We start from the raw sequence: 17,618 nt of genomic DNA on the forward strand, positions 1-17,618 counted from the left end.
GAGAGGCTATATAGGTGGCTGCTGGGGAGGGGAGCTCCTGGCAGCAGGTCAATAGCGCAATCATAGGGGCGATGAGGAGGTAGGGAGAGAGCTTGCTGCTTGTTGAACACGGCTTGGAGGTCATGGTACTCTAGAGGCACCAGTGACAGGTCAGAGGTCTCAGAGCTTGACACCTGACAGGGGACAGACTGAGGCAGAGCAGACTGGAGGCATATGGCATGACAGACGGGACTCCAACTTGAAATTCTGGCCGATGACCAATCAATATGGGGACTATGCTTAACCAGCCAGGGATGACCAAGTATAATGGGAACAAGGGGAGAATTGATAACGAAAAAACTTAGCTCCTCTTGATGGTTTCCCGACAACAGGAGGTGCACAGGCTCGGTCTTAGAGGCTGGTCCAGACTCACAGTGGCAAGACCTAGCTGCTTCACAACACTTGCATCCAAAAAGCTTTCATCAGCTCCAGAGTCAATTAAAGCCAAAAGTTTAGTGGACTGACCTTTAAAACTGATGGTAGCTTGCAACTGGGTACGTGGACGAGGAGACAGAGGGCAGACAGTTGGGCTCACGAGGATCATCCCCCTCCCTCGTGAGCCTGCTAGTTTGACGGAACGGTGAGGGCAGGAGGCGAGAAAGTGACCAGGCTGACCACAATACAAGCAGCTGTTCTCGGTGATGCGGCGTTGATGCTCCTCCGGGTTGAGCCGGAAGCGGCCGAGTTGCATCGGCTCCGAAGCTGGGGAAGAGTCACGCCTCGGGCTTTCTCGGAGGACGTCAACCTCAGTCGAGCGAGCTCGGCCCCCAGAGTTTGGAGGTGTGGCCCGTGGTAAGTTGTTGTGACCAGGAAAGCGGCGCGTCCTCTCTCGCCTCCTGCTCCCGGAGACGGTTGTCCACGCGAATGGCCAGGGTAACCAATTCCTCCAACGCTCCAGGCTCGGGGTAGGAAACCAATTCGTCCTTTATGGATTCGCTTAACCTGTTGGAAAAGCTGGCCAGGAGGGACTCGTTGTTCCATCCGCTCTCCGCTGATAGTGTACGGAACTCAACTGAGTAGTCAGCGACGCTGCGGGAACCCTGGCGGAGAGAGATCAGTCTTTTTGATGCATCCTTTCCCCGCACGGGATGATCAAAAACCTGGCGAAAAGCAGTGGTGAACTCAGCGTAGGATGAGGAAGTGGAGGCCCGCATCTCCCACACCGCTGTAGCCCAATCCAGGGCGCTTCCCCGGAGAAGACCCATGATGTAAGCGACTTTGGCTCCATCCGTGGAATATGACTGGGGCTGCTGGTTAAACACAATCTCACACTGCATCAAAAAAGGGCGACAAAGTCCAAAATCTCCATCATACTTATCGGGCGAGGCAACCCATGGTTCCTTAGCCGAAGTTGATGGCGTCGGGGGTGGCGGAGCTGGAGGGGCAGATCCCGGGCTAGCAGAGGCACTAAGTTGGGTCTGGATTCCGGAGATCTTTGAGCTGAGCCCACGGAGGGCGTCAGCCATCCCCTGTAGCACCTGGCTGTGCTGGCCGAGGACCGATTCCTGGTTGGCTACAGCCTGGCAGACCGTGGCCAGGTCTGTGGTGGAATGGTCTGCTGGGTCCATAGTGGCTGGAACGTACTGTCATGTATCGGGAAAGAACCCAAAAGCAGACGGGACAACCAGGTAAGGGAAGAATCCAGTCTTTATTGAAGTGACCGATCTCGGGGGTAGAGCAGGAGGTGGCTCTGTGGCAGGCAGGCAGGCAGGCAGAAGTCCATGAATGGCAACGTTCCAGCGAAGACTGGTCCATAGTGGAGGCCTTTTAAGGATGAGGGCGATTGCCGGGGTGAAGGGGGGTCAGCAGGTGTCAGCTGGTGTAGCAGGTGTCAGCTGGCGTAGCAGGTGTCAGCTGGTGTAACAGGTGTCAAGGGCGATCGCTTTGATGTCAAGGGCGAGAGGCTGTGACACTATCGTGAAGAACAGCTGTTCAATCTTATGTTCGGCTATAGTAATATTACATCAAATTTCCCTGATGTTAAATATGGCGTACCTCAGGGTTCTTGGCCCTCTACCTTTCTCTCTTTATATCTCACCTTTTGGCCAAATTATATACAGTTATGGAATAAATGTCCATTGCTATGCGGATGATACACAGCTGTATGTGCCTATAAGGGCTGATGATCAAACTCAAATGACTAATTTAGAAGCCTGATTGGCTACCGTGGAAAATTGGATGTCACTAAACTTTCTGCTTTTAAATTCAGATAAAACCGAGATGCTGGTCACTGGCCCTGCTAGACAGGAACACCAATTTGATCAAGTAACGATAATAATCGACAACTCTGTGATTTCACAAAGGCAGCCAGAAATCTTGGTGTTATGTTCAATCCCAGCCTTTCCTTTGATAAGCACATTAAAGAAATCACCAAGACTGCCTTTTTTCACTTTTGTAACATAGCTAAAATTCAGTCTTTCCTGTCCATGGCTAATGCAGAGACTTTAATACATGCATTTGTTTCATCCAGACTTCCGCCAAACTAACCACCAAACTCCTACATTAGTGAAGACCTTTCCTGGACATCAAACACCCAGGCCCTAGGGAAAAAGGCCCAACAATGCCTGCATTTCCTGAGGAGGCTGAGGAGTGCCTGTATATCCCCCGCAATTCTCACCAACTTCTACCACTGCACCATAGAGAGCATCCTGACCAGCTGCATCTCAGTGTGGTACAACAACTGCACCTCAGTAGACCAGAAAGCTCTGCAGCACGTTGTCAAGGTGGCCCAGCATATCACCGGTACCCAGCTCCCAGCCATAAAAAACATTTATCAAAAACGCTGCCTTCAAAGGGGTCTCTCAGCATCGGCAGAGATCCCACCCACCCCAACCATGGACTGTTTTCCCCCCTGCACTCTGGAAGGCGCAACAGAAGCCTCAGAGCCTGCACTACCAGGCTCAAAAACAAATTCTTTCCCCAAGCTGTTACCCACCTGAATGCGGCTACCCATTGAATGTCTGTAAATATGTTTATACTCGTGCTCTTTTTTTTAACTTATCAGTAGCATTTGGTCTTCATTTGTATATATCTTATACTATGTTTGCTGTGTTTGTCTATGTCTGTCTTGCGCTGTTCGGCGAAGCCACCGCCCTTATTTCGTTTTTAACATGTGCCTGCACATTGTTTTTAATGACAATAAATTGAATTTAATTTAATCGAATTGAGTTAAATTACTGTAATGTTCTGTTTTCAGGTCTGCCACATGCTATTACTAAAAATCTTCAGATGGTTCAGAATGATGCAACTAGAATCCTAACTAAAACTAGAAAATTTGACCATATTACACCAATTCTTGCCTCCCTTCATTGGCTTCCTATCCATGTTAGATCAGACTTCAAGGTGTTTCTGATGATTTATAAAAGCCTGAAATGGGCTTGCCCCATCTCACCTGTCTGATCTCCTTAAACCATACATTCCATCTCGAGCTCTTCGGTCTCAATATACAGGGATCGGGTATGTATCCAAAATTAAAAAGAAGTCAGCTGGTTGCAGGGCCTTTTCCTATCGGGCCCTGTTCTTGTGGAATAACCTGCCTGCTGCCACCAGACAACCAGAGTCTGTTGAGTCCTTTAAATCCAAACTTAAAACTCATCTTTTTGCCTTAGCCTATAAGTAGTTGCCTTTAAATTGAGTGCTTCACAACCTGTACTGCATGGTGGGTCGGTTTCTGTCTCTATGAATTTACCAAGCATTGTTCTGCCAATGAGATTATAGCATATAGATTACTGACTATTGCAAACTGTTTTCTTCTCTCAAGTCTTTTCTCTTTCTCTGAATGATGTCTTCTTTCTCTTTTTCTGTGTGTGAATGGTGTCATGTGAGTCTCCCTTGTGTGCATGTGCAGTCTGTCCTCCTCCCAGGTCTCCATGGTGATAGTGGTCACCACCTAGACACTGCTTGGCATCCCCCTCCATCACATTTTCTATTTATGTATCTTATAAATCCAAATTATTTTGTTATCGTGTTTTAATTTTATATCCTTCTGTTATGGCCCTAGTGCCGTGTGTCTGTAATGTTCCCTCTCCTGTGGAGCTGCTGATTGAGCGCAGGTGATTCCAATCCTCATCAGCTCGGTATAAGCCTTGGAGAGATCTGGCCAGTGGGCCAGTGTTGGTGGCAACAAAAGTGAGAGAAATGGTGAGTGGGTCATTGTTGGCAGCCAGAGTCGGCTAGTGGGCAATTGTTGTCAACCAGTGTACGAGCTCTTGTGTCGATACCCAATACTCCTTGAGATGGAGCGTGAAACCTGTGTTATTGTTGTTGTTGTTTCTTTCTTTTTTGGTCTGATCTGAGGTTGTTTTGTTGTCTGAGCCTGGTTAGTTAAGAGCCAGGTTCTTTAGTTGCCCTTTTTATTGTATATATTGATTTTAGGGTTCATACATGGTTTTGTTATTATACCTCCGCCTCCCACCCTTCTTATTCCTCCGGGACACTTTTATTTACTTTTGTTACTTCCCCCTGGACCTTTTAATGGGGAACGTAACACCTTCTCTCACGAAGATGTGTGACCAAGTTTTTTTTTTTTTTTAATATGGCGATGCTGGCTGGTCACGTGGCTCGGGTCTCGGGTTGTTCCGCTGCCGTCTGGAGACTGCTTGGCATCCTCCTCATCACATTCTTCATATATCTTATAATTCTGTCATCCTCTTTCAGTGTTGTATTGTGTAAACACAACATCCATTGCATGTTGTCCGTCTTTGGAGAGAGATCCCTCCTCTGTTGCTCTCCCTGAGGTTTGTTCCGGTTCTTCCCCCCGCAAAGGAATTGTTCATTATGCGGTGCGAGGGTCTAAGGATAGGCGGTTGTATTGCTGTAAAGCCCTTTGAGGCAAATTTGTAATTCGTGATATTGGGCTATACAAATAAAATGGACTTGAAGTCATACATTTTACACAGAACAGTGAGACGGTGTAATAATGGCGCAACATCCCTGCCTTGAAAAGGCTGTGTACAAAGCCCAAAAGATGTTCCCATGAGCTGTTTTTAGAGACTTAAAAATCAACCCATATGTAGACCCAAATTAAATCTGTGGTTTTATTTATTTTTGCATTTTCTGCATCCCTTTTTTTTCTTTGATGAAAAGCTGCAGAATTATTTTAGTTTCTCGGATATATAGCAGTCATTTTTAAGTTTTCCTTTTTTATTAATTCCCTTGGGAAATTCAGTTACTGCAAATTAACCCATCCTAGCTAGCAGCAGTGGGCTGCTGCCTTCATGCTGCGCACGGGAAACTACTCCAGTTCTTTTCCCATTGCCTTGGTCAGGGTCACAGACAGGAGTGTTAACCCTAACATGCATGTTTCTTTTGGGGGTGGGGGAAACCGGAGCACCCGGAGAAAACCCACTGCAGACACGGGGAGAACATGCAAACTCCACACAGGACGACCTGGGATGACCCGATGACCCCCCCCCCCAAGGTTGGATGACCCTGGGGTTCGAATCCAGGATCTTCCTGCTGTTAGGCGACAGTGCTAACCACTGGGCCACCGTGCGTCCATCGTAACATAAAAAATGGTAATAGTAACGTAAAAAAATGTATTTTAGAAATTCTGGCCACTTAAGATGGGCGTTCTTCAGTATTTGTGAAAATTTAGAGGGGCAGCGCAATGGCCATGAATTTTCAGTTTTTTGTTTTGGTGATATTTAACCCACTCTTCCGAGCCGTTTCAATCTCTGCTCCACCCGCTCTGTCGATCCGGGGAGGGCTGCAGACTACCACATGCCTCCTCCGATACATATAGAGTCGCCAGCCGCTTTTTTTCACCTGAGAGTGAGGAGTTTCGCCAAGGGGACGTAGCGCATGGGATGACGCTGTTCCCCCTCCCCCTTGAACAGGCGCCCCGACCGACCAGGGGAGGCGCTATTGCAGCGACCAGGAAAAAATGCCATCCGGCTTCCCACCAGCAAACACGGCCACTTGTGTCTGTAGGGACGTCCGACCAAGCCGGAGGTAACGCGCGGACTTGAACCGCCGATCCCCGTGTTGGTAGGCAACGGAACAGACTGCCACGCCACCCGGACGTCCCCAAGTTTACCGTTTTTATTATTTTTTTTAAAAAGTCTCTTTAAAGGGTAAATGCAATCATGTGGAAATTGCAGGAAAGAAGAGACGGACAATTTCTCTCACTGACTACACGAACGCGTGTCTTATTTCTCTGTCCAAAACCAGCAGCCCGAGCAACATGGCGCTGCCCCAACCAATCGTCGCCGTAGCTCACCCTGTTAACCCGGAAACACTTTCTTAAAGCGACCAGAACCGATTATGGGACAATATGTCTGTCATGTGCATAAACGACAGGCAAGGGAGCCGCGATTAATAACGTGCTGTGGTGGACACGTATTGGGGACAGAATTCACCCCAGGAACTAAGGGTTAAGTCAGGGTTGCCCTGGCAGGTTACCGCAGGGTTAAGTTATGGTTGTCCAGCCAGTTTTCTGAGGATTCTTGCCGCCTCCGCTCAGTCGAGCTGTGGTTTTGTTGTCTCTCTGATTTACCGTGGATTAAAGAAAGTTGCCTACACGGCTAAAGTGTGAACCTACGGTCTTCTCCGTTCCTTCGGCTCTACACTGGTGACCCCGACGTCGGTTTTCGGATAAGTTTTCTGAAACCACACACATTATGGCTACGAACGCCGTTGCAATTAAACTGCCGGAGTTTTGGGAGTCTTCCGCGGCTACATGGTTCGCGCAGGCTGAGGCACAGTTCGGGCTCAGAGACATAACAGCAGACGAGACCAGGTACTACTACGTAGTGGCAGCGCTGGGGGGCGCTACGGCTTCCAGGATAAGCGGTTTCATAACCAACCCACCGGCCGATCGTAAATACGCCGCACTTAAGAATCTCCTCCTTGAAACTTTTGAACTGTCAACAACGGAGAGAGCACGTCGCCTCTTCGCAATTCAGGGCTTGGGAGATGGCAAACCATCGGAGCTAATGAGCAGGATGTTAAACCTACTGGGTCAAGAAAAGCCATGTTTCCTGTTTATGGAGCTGTTTCTGCGCAACATGCCGCCCCACGTCCAGACTGCGCTCGCTAACTCCACCATCACTGATCCCCGTGAGCTGGCAAAGGAGGCTGACCGATTCTTCGTCGCTACACAACGTTCCTCCCATGCCGGGGTGCCGGCTCCTACCTTCACTGGCCCCCCACCGACATCGCGGGCGTGGCCCGACGGTGGCGCCACAGCGTCAGACCGCTACAAGCCCTCTGGACTCTGTATGTACCACGCTCGATTTGGTGCGAAAGCGAAACGGTGCCGTTCCCCCTGCAACTACAGGCCGACGGGAAACGAGAGGGCCAACACTCAGTAGTGGCCATGAGTGTTGGCGATACGAGCAGGCTACTCTTCATCCTCGACACCATCTCCGGTCGGCGATTTCTCTGTGACACGGGCGCACAGAGAAGTGTGCTCCCTGCTACTGACGTCGACATCATGGGCGGGGAGCGGGGCCCCCAGTTGGCGACGGCTGACGGCAGCCCTATCCACACCTACGGCGTGCGGTCTGTAGAACTGTGTTTTGGTCGACAACGTTTCACGTGGGAGTTCGTCATGGCCAATGTAACACTTCCCCTCCTCGGAGCTGATTTTTTTTGTGCGCTTACGGTTTGCTAGTGGACATTCAGAACAGCCGTCTGGTCGACACTTTAACCTTCTCCTCCTTCGCATGTACGCGGAGGGAAGCGGCCTATGCAGGTCTAGCCAACTCTCTCTCAGAGGCAGACAAGTTCAACCGCCTCCTCGCTGAGTTCCCTGACCTCACCCAGCCTACCTTCTCTGCACCCACCGCTAAGCATGGGGTGGATCATCACATTGCTACGAAGGGGCCCCCGGTCTACGCCAGAGCCAGGCGTCTCGACCCCGCCAAACTCGCCATTGCCAAGTCTGAGTTCGAGCACTTGGAACGCATGGGGATCATCCGCCGCTCTGACAGCCCGTGGGCGTCCCCACTCCACATCGTCGCTAAGCCTGATGGAGGTTGGCGCCCATGCGGGGACTACCGCCGACTAAATGACGCCACCACGCCCGACCGCTATCCTGTCCCGCATATCCAGGACTTTTCTGCAAACCTGTCTGGCAAACGCGTCTTCTCAAAAGTCGACCTGGTCCGTGGTTATCAAGTTCCCGTGCACCCCCCGGACATCCCCAAGACAGCGGTGACTACCCCATTCGGCCTATTTGAATTCCTACGAATGCCATTTGGACTCAAAAACGCAGCCCAGTCCTTTTCAGCGGCTGATGGATTCAGTGCTCCGTGGCCTTCCTTTCATCTTCGTCTATTTGGACGACATACTCATCGCCAGCGCCTCCGAGGAAGAACACCTGTCCCATCTTCACACCCTCTTCACACGCCTCAGCCAGCATGGGCTGATCGTCAACCCGGCGAAGTGCCGGTTCGGGCTGACGGCCATTGGTTTCCTCGGGCACCGCATCACTGGGGACGGGGCGGTCCCCCTGCCCTCAAAGGTGGAAGCGGTGGCGGCCTTTCCACGCCCCCAAACAGCTCGTGCGCTCAGGGAGTTCATCGGGATGGTGACATTCTACCACCGCTTCATTCCCCGAGCCGCCTTTATCATCCGGCCACTGTACGAGGCGCTGAAAGGCATGTCCCCCAACCAGGCGGTCGACTGGACAGCAGAGCGGGACCGTGCGTTCACCGAGACTAAAGCTGCGCTCTCCCAGGCTACCCTGCTAGCGCATACTTCACCTACAGCGCCTATTTCCATAACCACGGATGCATCGGACTATGCTGTTGGTGCGGTTCACGAGCAGTGGGTGGGGGGGGGGGGCTTGGCAGCCTTTGGCCTTTTTCAGTCGCCAGCTTACACCCCGAGAGCGCAAGTATAGTACTTTTGACAGGGAACTCCTCGGTCTCTGGCTCGCCGTCAGGCATTTCCGTTTCCTGCTAGAGGGCCGCGAGTTTACTGCGTACGTGGACCACAAGCCCCTCACGTTTGCCATGTCCAAGACGGCCGAGCCATGGTCCGCTCGCCAGCAGCGACAACTCTCCTACATTTCGGAATTCACTACCGACATCCAGCACGTCGCTGGTAAGTCTAACCAGGTAGCTGACTGCCTCTCTAGAGCGGTCCACCTAGGCCTGGACTATGCACAGATGGCCACGGACCCGAGCATCCTCCGTCTCGGGCTCCACCTGCAGGACGTTCCTTTCAGCGACACAGGTGTCACCCTCCTGTGTGACATCTCCACAGGACAGCCCAGGCCCATCGTCCCGGACAGCTGGAGACGCCCCGTGTTTGAAGCTGTGCACGGCCTCTCTCATCCAGGCGGTAAGCCATCCGTGCGCCTGACCTTTGCTAAGTTTGTGTGGGAGGGACTTAAGAGAGACGTGAAAGCGTGGGCCGACTCGTGTGTTGCCTGTCAGCGGGCTAAGATACACCGCCACATTAAGGCGCCCCTGGAACGCTTCGCAGTGCCAGAGAGACGATTTGACCTTGCCCACGTCGACCTGGTTGGTCCCCTACCCCCCTCCCATGGGTTCACCTACCTCTTCACTGTGGTGGACAGGACTACGCGCTGGCCTGAAGCTGGTCCCCTGGCATCCACGACGTCTGCTGATGTGGCCCGGGCTTTTATTGGGTCGTGGGTCTCACGTTTCGGTACACCTTCCGACCTTTCATCTGACCGCGGGCCACAGTTTACCTCAGAGCTATGGAATGCTGTGGGTGAGGCTCTGGGCGTCAAGCTTCACCGCACTACCGCCTACCACCCTCAGGCGAACGGCCTATGTGAGCGCTTCCACCGGTCCACGAAGGCTGCGCTTCGGGCTACTCTCAAGGACTGCAACTGGGTCGACAAGCTCCCATGGGTCATGCTGGGCCTGCGGACCGCCCCGAAGGAAGACCTACAAGTCTCCTCTGCGGAGCTGGTGTACGGCACGCCACTGCGAGTCCCAGGCGATTTCATGCCCAACGCGTCCCTGATCAGCTGTGGACCAACGAGCCTCCTTGCTGGACGGGGTCAGAGCTTTCACACCCGTCCCTACCGCCCAACACGGCGCTCCGGTGTCCCAGGTGCCCCCAGGTCTGCAGTCAGCGGACTACGCGTTCATCCGTCACGACGCACACCGCCCCCCTCTGCAACCCCCTTAAGACGGCCCCTTCCGCATCCTGGAACGGGGAACTAAGCACCTAGTGGTGGATTTTGGGGGCACGGCCGAGTATGTTTCAGTGGACCGAGTTAAACCCGCACACCTGGACTTGACGCAGCCGTTGGAGTTAGCCCAACCTCCTCGTCGCGGTCGTCCCCCGGCTCCGCCTCCTCCCCCCATGGAGGCCCGCGCTGCCTCTTCTGCTCCTCAGGCCGACCTCTGCAGGCCCACGTCAATGCCTCCCAGAGACACTCCGGCCCCTGTTACCTGGAGCCGCCGCGGACGGCCTGTCGTCCCCCCGCGCCTGCCTGACTTCGATTACTAGGGCTAATTCTGGGGGGGCTCATGTGTTGGACACGTATTGGGGACAGAATTCACCCCAGGAACTAAGGGTTAAGTCAGGGTTGCCCTGGCAGGTTACTGCAGGGTTAAGTTATGGTTGTCCAGCCAGTTTTCTGAGGATTCTTGCCGCCTCCGCTCAGTCGAGCTGTGGTTTTGTTGTCTCTCTGATTTACCGTGGATTAAAGAAAGTTGCCTACACGGCTAAAGTGTGAACCTACGGTCTTCTCCGTTCCTTCGGCTCTACAGTGCTTTATTCAGCCATCTGCTTCCCGACCCGGACCATCCCCAGAATGCCCCAGTACAGAACCGCGCTAAAACATATGGTTGCGTGCCCCTCCTCTTACGTACACAGCATGCTGGGCACTGTAGTTCTCATCACATCTCCCTCCTTTTAAAGAACCTGTACACTCACCGGCCACTTTATTGGGCACACCTGTCCAACTGCTCGTTAACGCAAATTTCTAATCAGCCAATCACATGGCAGCAACTCAATGCATTTAGGCATGTAGACATGGTCAAGACGATCTGCTGCAGTTCAAACCGAGCATCAGAATGGGGAAGAAAGGTGATTTAAGTGACTTTGAACGTGGCATGGTTGTTGGTGCCAGACGGGCTGGTCTGAGTATTTCAGAAACTGCTGATCTACTGGGATTTTCACGCACAACCATCTCTAGGGTTTATAGAGAATGGCCCGAAAAAGAGAGAATATCCAGTGAGCGGCAGTTCTGTGGGCGAAAATGCCTTGTTGATGTCAGAGGAGAATGGCCAGACTGGTTCGAGCTGACAGAAAGGCAACAGTAACTCAAATAACCACTCATTACAACCGAGGTATGCAGAAGAACATCTCTGAACGCACAACACGTCGAACCTTGAGGCAGATGGGCTACAACAGCAGAAGACCACACCGGGTGCCACTCCTGTCAGCTAAGAACAGGAAACTGAGGCTACAATTCGCACAGGCTCACCAAAATTGGACAAAAGAAGATTGGAAAAACGTTGCCTGGTCTGATGAGTCTCGATTTCTGCTGCGACATTCAGATGGTAGGGTCAGAATTTGGCGTCAACAACATGAAAGCATGGATCCATCCTGCCTTGTATTAACGGTTCAGGCTGGTGGTGGTGGTGTAATGGTGTGGGGGATATTTTCTTGGCACACTTTGGGCCCCTTAGTACCAATTGAGCATCGTGTCAATGCCACAGCCTACCTGAGTATTGTTGCTGACCATGTCCATCCCTTTATGACCACAGTGTTCCCATCTTCTGATGGCTACTTCCAGCAGGATAACGCGCCATGTCATAAAGCTCGAATCATCTCAGACTGGTTTCTTGAACATGACAATGAGTTCACTGTACTCAAATGGCCTCCACAGTCACCAGATCTCTATCCAATAGAGCACCTTTGGGATGTGGTGGACCGGGAGATTCGCATCATGGATGTGCAGCCGACAAATCTGCAGCAACTGCGTGATGCTATCATGTCAATATGGACCAAACTCTCTGAGGAATGTTTCCAGTACCTTGTTGAATCTATGCCATGAAGGATTAAGGCAGTTCTGAAGGCAAAAGGGGGTCCAACCCGGTACTAGCAAGGTGTACCTAATAAAGTGGCCAGTGAGTGTATGTTCCAATGGAAACAATAACATTGCTAGATTATAAAACATAGCAACAGCAATACCATATTAGCAATTTACTAATTAACAGCATAACCAGCTAACAATGAAGACATGCACTTCAAGATTCAAAAATTAACATGAAGGGTGGGGTAGACGGCCCAGCCCTTCGACTGAGTGTGGGGATTATTCTGCCCCATTGCTCACTCAGTATCTAAACATCATACCGCTTTGGGGGTTTTACAACTCTGCCACTGGAGGTGATGGTGAACCCAGAGGGCCTTGCTGGCACGTCCGGCTGCGTGGGAGTGCCCGATGAGGTGGTGACCGGTGGGCTGAGTTGTTCCTGCTGCAAGTCATTGCTGTCTCTGGCTGGTTGGGTTGCAACAGTTGCAGGGGCAGGCATGGATTGCAGGTGCCTGCGGTTCCGTCTGAAGACAGCCCCGTCTTCCGTACGCACCGTGTAGGAGCGTGGTTCCCCTGAGGGATTCACCACGACTGCGGGCATGTTCCACCCTTTTTGCCCGTCTAGTTTGACTCGTACCTTCTCACCTGAGTGCAGTTCGGTTAGGGCACATGCAGAGTGTCTCCTGTCGAAGAAAAACTTATAAGCCTCTTTTGCCCTTCTGTCATTCTTCTCCACCTCCTTGTGGTCAAAGAGCTGTGGCTGGAGTTTCCTCTCCAGCACAGGCATGTTGGTCCGGATCTGGCGGCTGGTCATGAGCTGCGCGGGGCTCGCACCTGTGGCAGCAATTGGTGTGGCGCAGTAGCACATCAGCGCTAGGTGAGGGTCAGGCTGCCGCAAAATTCTTTTGGCCATCCCGACGGCCCTTTCGGCAGCTCCATTTGTCTGGGGGAAGTGGGGGCTGCAGGTTGTGTGGCGGAAATCATTGTTCCTACAAAACTGCCTAAATTCGGCTGACGTAAACTGTGTGGCATTGTCACTAATGAGTTCCCCAGGGATGCCCCATCGTGCGAACATACCTTTCAGCTGCTCAATCACTTGTAGACTGGCGGTGGTCCGTAGCTGGGCGATCTCAATGTCCCTGGAATAATAATCAACCACCACCAGGTAGTTTTTTCCATCCTGCTCGCAAAGGTCTGCCCCAATCTTGTGCCATGGGCCGGACGGCAGTGGCGTTGTACGTAGGGGCTCTTTGTACTGTGAGGGCTTATTGATTTGGCAGACTGTGCACTGTGTAACTTTCCGGTAAATGTCCGATCTGATGCTGGGCCACCAGACAGACATCCTGGCTCTTTCATGACACTTTGTAAGGCCTTGGTGCCCTTCGTGAATCCTGTGTAGGATGTCTTCCTGATACACGGGGGGAATTACAATCCTGTCTTGGTACAGGAGCAGCCCGTCTGCCTCGGACAGCGATGCCCTCGCAGCGTGGTAGCCATGCAGATAAAAGGGCACGTGTCTCGGCCATCCCTCTCTGGTGTACCCGATCACCCTCTGCATTGTGTCGTCCTGACGCGTGTCCTGCTTTAACATGTCCAGCTTCGTGCTCGACACCGGTTTGGTTTCGATCACAGCTTCGACATGCGCACGCATATCCCCGTCTGTGTCTGCCCCGCGGCCGTCCTGGAGTTGGTTCCTGGAAAGGGCGTCGGCCACCACCAGCTGTGAACCCGGAACATACACTGCTCTGGGGTTAAAACGCATTAGACGAATTAGAAGCCGCTGGCGTCTCGGCGGCACTTTGTCCAGATCATATGCATTAATGAGGGGGGTCAGGGGCTTGTGGTCTGTCTGTAAGCTAAACTCAGCTAAGCCTAACAGATAACGGGAAAACCGCTCACAGGCCCACACCCCTGCAAGGCATTCCTTCTCTGAGAGTATCTCTTCTCTGCATCTGTGAGAGTTCTGGAGCAGAAGGCAACAGGCTGAACTTCGTCCCCCTGAACCTGCAACAGTGCTGCCCCCAGCCCGTAACTACTAGCGTCCGCGCTCACAATGGTGGGCCTTGCTACATCATAGTATGCCAGGGCAGGAGTGGAAGACAAGATTGCTTTTACCTTGGTGAAGGCTTGCTGTTGGGGCTCCCCCCACTGCCACTCTGCGTCTTTCTTCAGCAGCTCACTCACCGGGTGTAGCACTGATGACAGTTCGGGTAGAAACCTCCCCAGATAATTTACCATACCCAGCCACTGTCTCACCTGAGGGACATTCTCGGGGCTCTGCATGTCTGAGATGGCCTTCACCTTGCCTGGATCTGGTTTGATGCCGTCTTTGCTGATGATGTGCCCGAAATATTGCAACTCACTCCTGCTGAAGCAGCATTTCTCCCGGTTGAGCTTCAGCCCCGATGTTTTGATTGTCTGCAGTACCGCCTCCAAGTTTCTATCGTGCTCGTCCTGGTTCTTGCCATACACGAGTATGTCATCCATGACGACGACCGTGCCCTTGTGGTCTCTCAGCAGAATGCACATTTCCCTCTGGAAGATCTCCGGTGCCGATGTGATGCCGAACGGGAGCCGCTGGAAACAGAACCGGCCTCTGGGAGTAATGAAAGTGGTTAGTTTTACACATCTGGGATCTAGCGGAATTTGCCAGAAGCCAGACGATGCGTCTAACGTTGTAAAAACCCCTGCCCCTGCTAACTTGGGCATAATGTCCTCCAGCGTGGGAAGCATAAACCGCTTGCGCTTAACAGCCTGGTTTAACCGCTTTAGGTCCACACAGATCCGTATCTTTCCGTTCTTTTTGACTACGGGCACCATGGGTGCGCACCACTCTGTGGGCTCGGTCAGTTCTGTGATGATCCCCAAGGACTGTGTAACGGGGGCAGCCCTATGCTGTTTTATGCTGGTCAGCCTGCTGCACGCCCGTCACTCTCATCATTAGCTCTGCGTTGTGTTCTAGTTGGGTGGGGCCCAAGGTGTTGTGGGGGGGCCCTCAGTCTGTCATCATCATCATCATGATCAAGGAAGGAGCGGGGACACACAGGACTCTATTTGGCCCACCTTGCCATTTATTTTGGTTTCAAACTCTTCGACAAACGTCCAGTCCTCCAGCGGGAGCGGTGTTTCTTACGGACGTGGGGGTCGAAGTTCAACCACTACCCGGACTTCACTCGTGTGCGTTAGAAGGAGAAACCGTCCACGGGACTCCGATGTAAGAAAGGATAAACAAGTATTTTATCCCACAGCTTGCAGTATCTTCTTACAGGATACTCAAAGTTACGTTCTCCTCAACCAGCAAAAAAAAACTGTCCTACGGTAAGAAACACGTGTGGCTCGGCTCGATTGCTGCTTGAGACTCCTCCCACAAAAGAAAATGGCCTCTCCCGCGTTCCCTCTTCCGTGTACCCACAAGACCTCTCTCTTAAAGTGACAGTACACGTATATGACGGTCGTTGTAAAACATACATAAAAGTAAATAATGACATAAAATAAAATGTAGTAAACACAAATAACAGCACACAGACAGGATTTGATGATATTTCATACTCAAACAAAATAAAATAAAAACATTAATTTTAACCTGGTTACAACTGCATGCGTTGCAGCTTGTCGTCCACCTTTGGCATGAGAGGGAAAGGGACCCTGCGTGGCGTGCTGAGGGCATAAGTCTGTATATTGGGCTTAAGCTCAATCATGACAGGTTCACAATTAAGCAATCCAATGTCCCCGAAAACATCTTCGCTAACCTGATCTGTTCTTAAAAACTAGGCCCATTTCACATGCAGCTCTGCGACTCAATAGATTGTTGGCATTTGGCCCTTTTATCACAAAAATCCCAATTTTGTGCATCTTCCCCCGTCTCTCCGTGCACGCCACAAATTTCCCCGCACACTGCAGTGGGCTTCTCAGGTCGATTGATGTTTTAACCAGCTGTGGCCGTTCAGGCAGTGACCTATATGCAGTCTGTGACATGGTAGTGATGTCCGCCCCCGTATCGATTTTAAAATTAACCGACTTGCCGCAGATCGGTACCTCCACTTGCCACTTTTTCTCAAAATCAATTCCCTCTATGCAACCGAGGAAGTAGGGGCGGCTTTCACTTTCCGTTTCGCCCTCATACGCATCATCCTGGTAAACGACCTCCCTCACGTCTCTGGTTTTGCATACGGCAGCAAAATGTCCCAGCTTGTCGCATTTCCTGCAACGCCTGTTGCGTGCAGGGCATTCCTGCTGCTGCCCGTGCACGCGATTACATCGGGAGCAGGCTGTTTTGGGCCGCTGTGCGTTTCCGTTGCCCTTATTGTAGTGGTTGCTAGCGTTACTGCAGTCGCGGTTGGTATTGGCGCCCTGTGCTTTGCTAACTGCATTCAGTTCAGCTGTAATTCCTACCGCATTTTGCTGTTTAACCAGTTCGAACTGACGGGGGACCATTTGCACCGCTTTTCCTAGCGTGAGCTCGTCTTCCATCTGCAACTTCAGTGACACGTCTCGGTCAGCAACTCCGATCACAACTCTATCACGAATATGCACTTCCTTTAATGCCCCGAACTCGCAGTGTTCTGCCAACTCATATAAACTCATCACAAAGTCCTCGACAGTCTCTCCAGCTCTCTGCGAGCGCTGGTGAAAACATGCACGTTCGTGGATTACATTTCTCCGTGGTACGAAATGCTCGTTGAATTTACTGACCACCCTGTCATCATCGTTAGCATGAGAAGCCTCTTCGAACGTAAATGAATTAAAAATAGCTTCTGCATCTTTCCCCATTGCCTATATCAAGGAATTGACTTGGATCTCACCGTCCTCCGCATTTAGCTTGGTTGCTAGTTGAAACCGGGAAAACCTCTGAATCCAAATCGGCCATGCCGCCGGTTGCGTGAAATCAAATGCCTCGGGGGGGATTAAATTTTGCCATTCCTCGTCTCACCGGACCAACTTCGATCCCGATTATTGAGCTAAGTGGATTCGAAGATCTTCTGACACCAATGTAGCGAGTTCGGGGGACAACGCAACCACAGGAACTGCCGCGGCCGGGAAGCGAACCCATATCTTATACCGTTGGAAAGCCTGTTTATTTCCCTTTTAAATGGTGCAACATTTGTAAGGAACATGCATTTGTGGGATGAGCTGCAGAGCTGAATATGTGGGTTGTACCCATGGAAAAATTTGCCAAATCCTTTATGCCAATGCCAAACAGCTTATTTTGTTGTTGCTATTGACTCTTGTTTTGAGCTTCTGGTACCCCAGGTGCTGACAATCAGGTGCCTGATATAAGATTTATTGCCAAGAAGCATTGTTACAACAACGAAATAATCTACCAAACACACATTTCCTTACTTTTTGTGCTGTTTATATAGATATATATATATATACACACACACACACACACCTATACACACACACACATACACACACACACACACACACACACACACACACACACACACACACACACATATATATATATACATATATATGAACTTTGTTAAAAGAAACACTCAACGGTAGGGAAAGTGCTCAACAAATAAGGAGCAAAATTATCCATGCCATAAGCAATCATCAGCTGTCTCATAAAGAATTTACTTGACTCACTGGATTTTTTTAT

The sequence above is a fragment of the Lampris incognitus genome, chromosome 13 (genome assembly GCF_029633865.1).
Source record: "Lampris incognitus isolate fLamInc1 chromosome 13, fLamInc1.hap2, whole genome shotgun sequence".
NCBI lineage: Eukaryota > Metazoa > Chordata > Actinopteri > Lampriformes > Lampridae > Lampris > Lampris incognitus.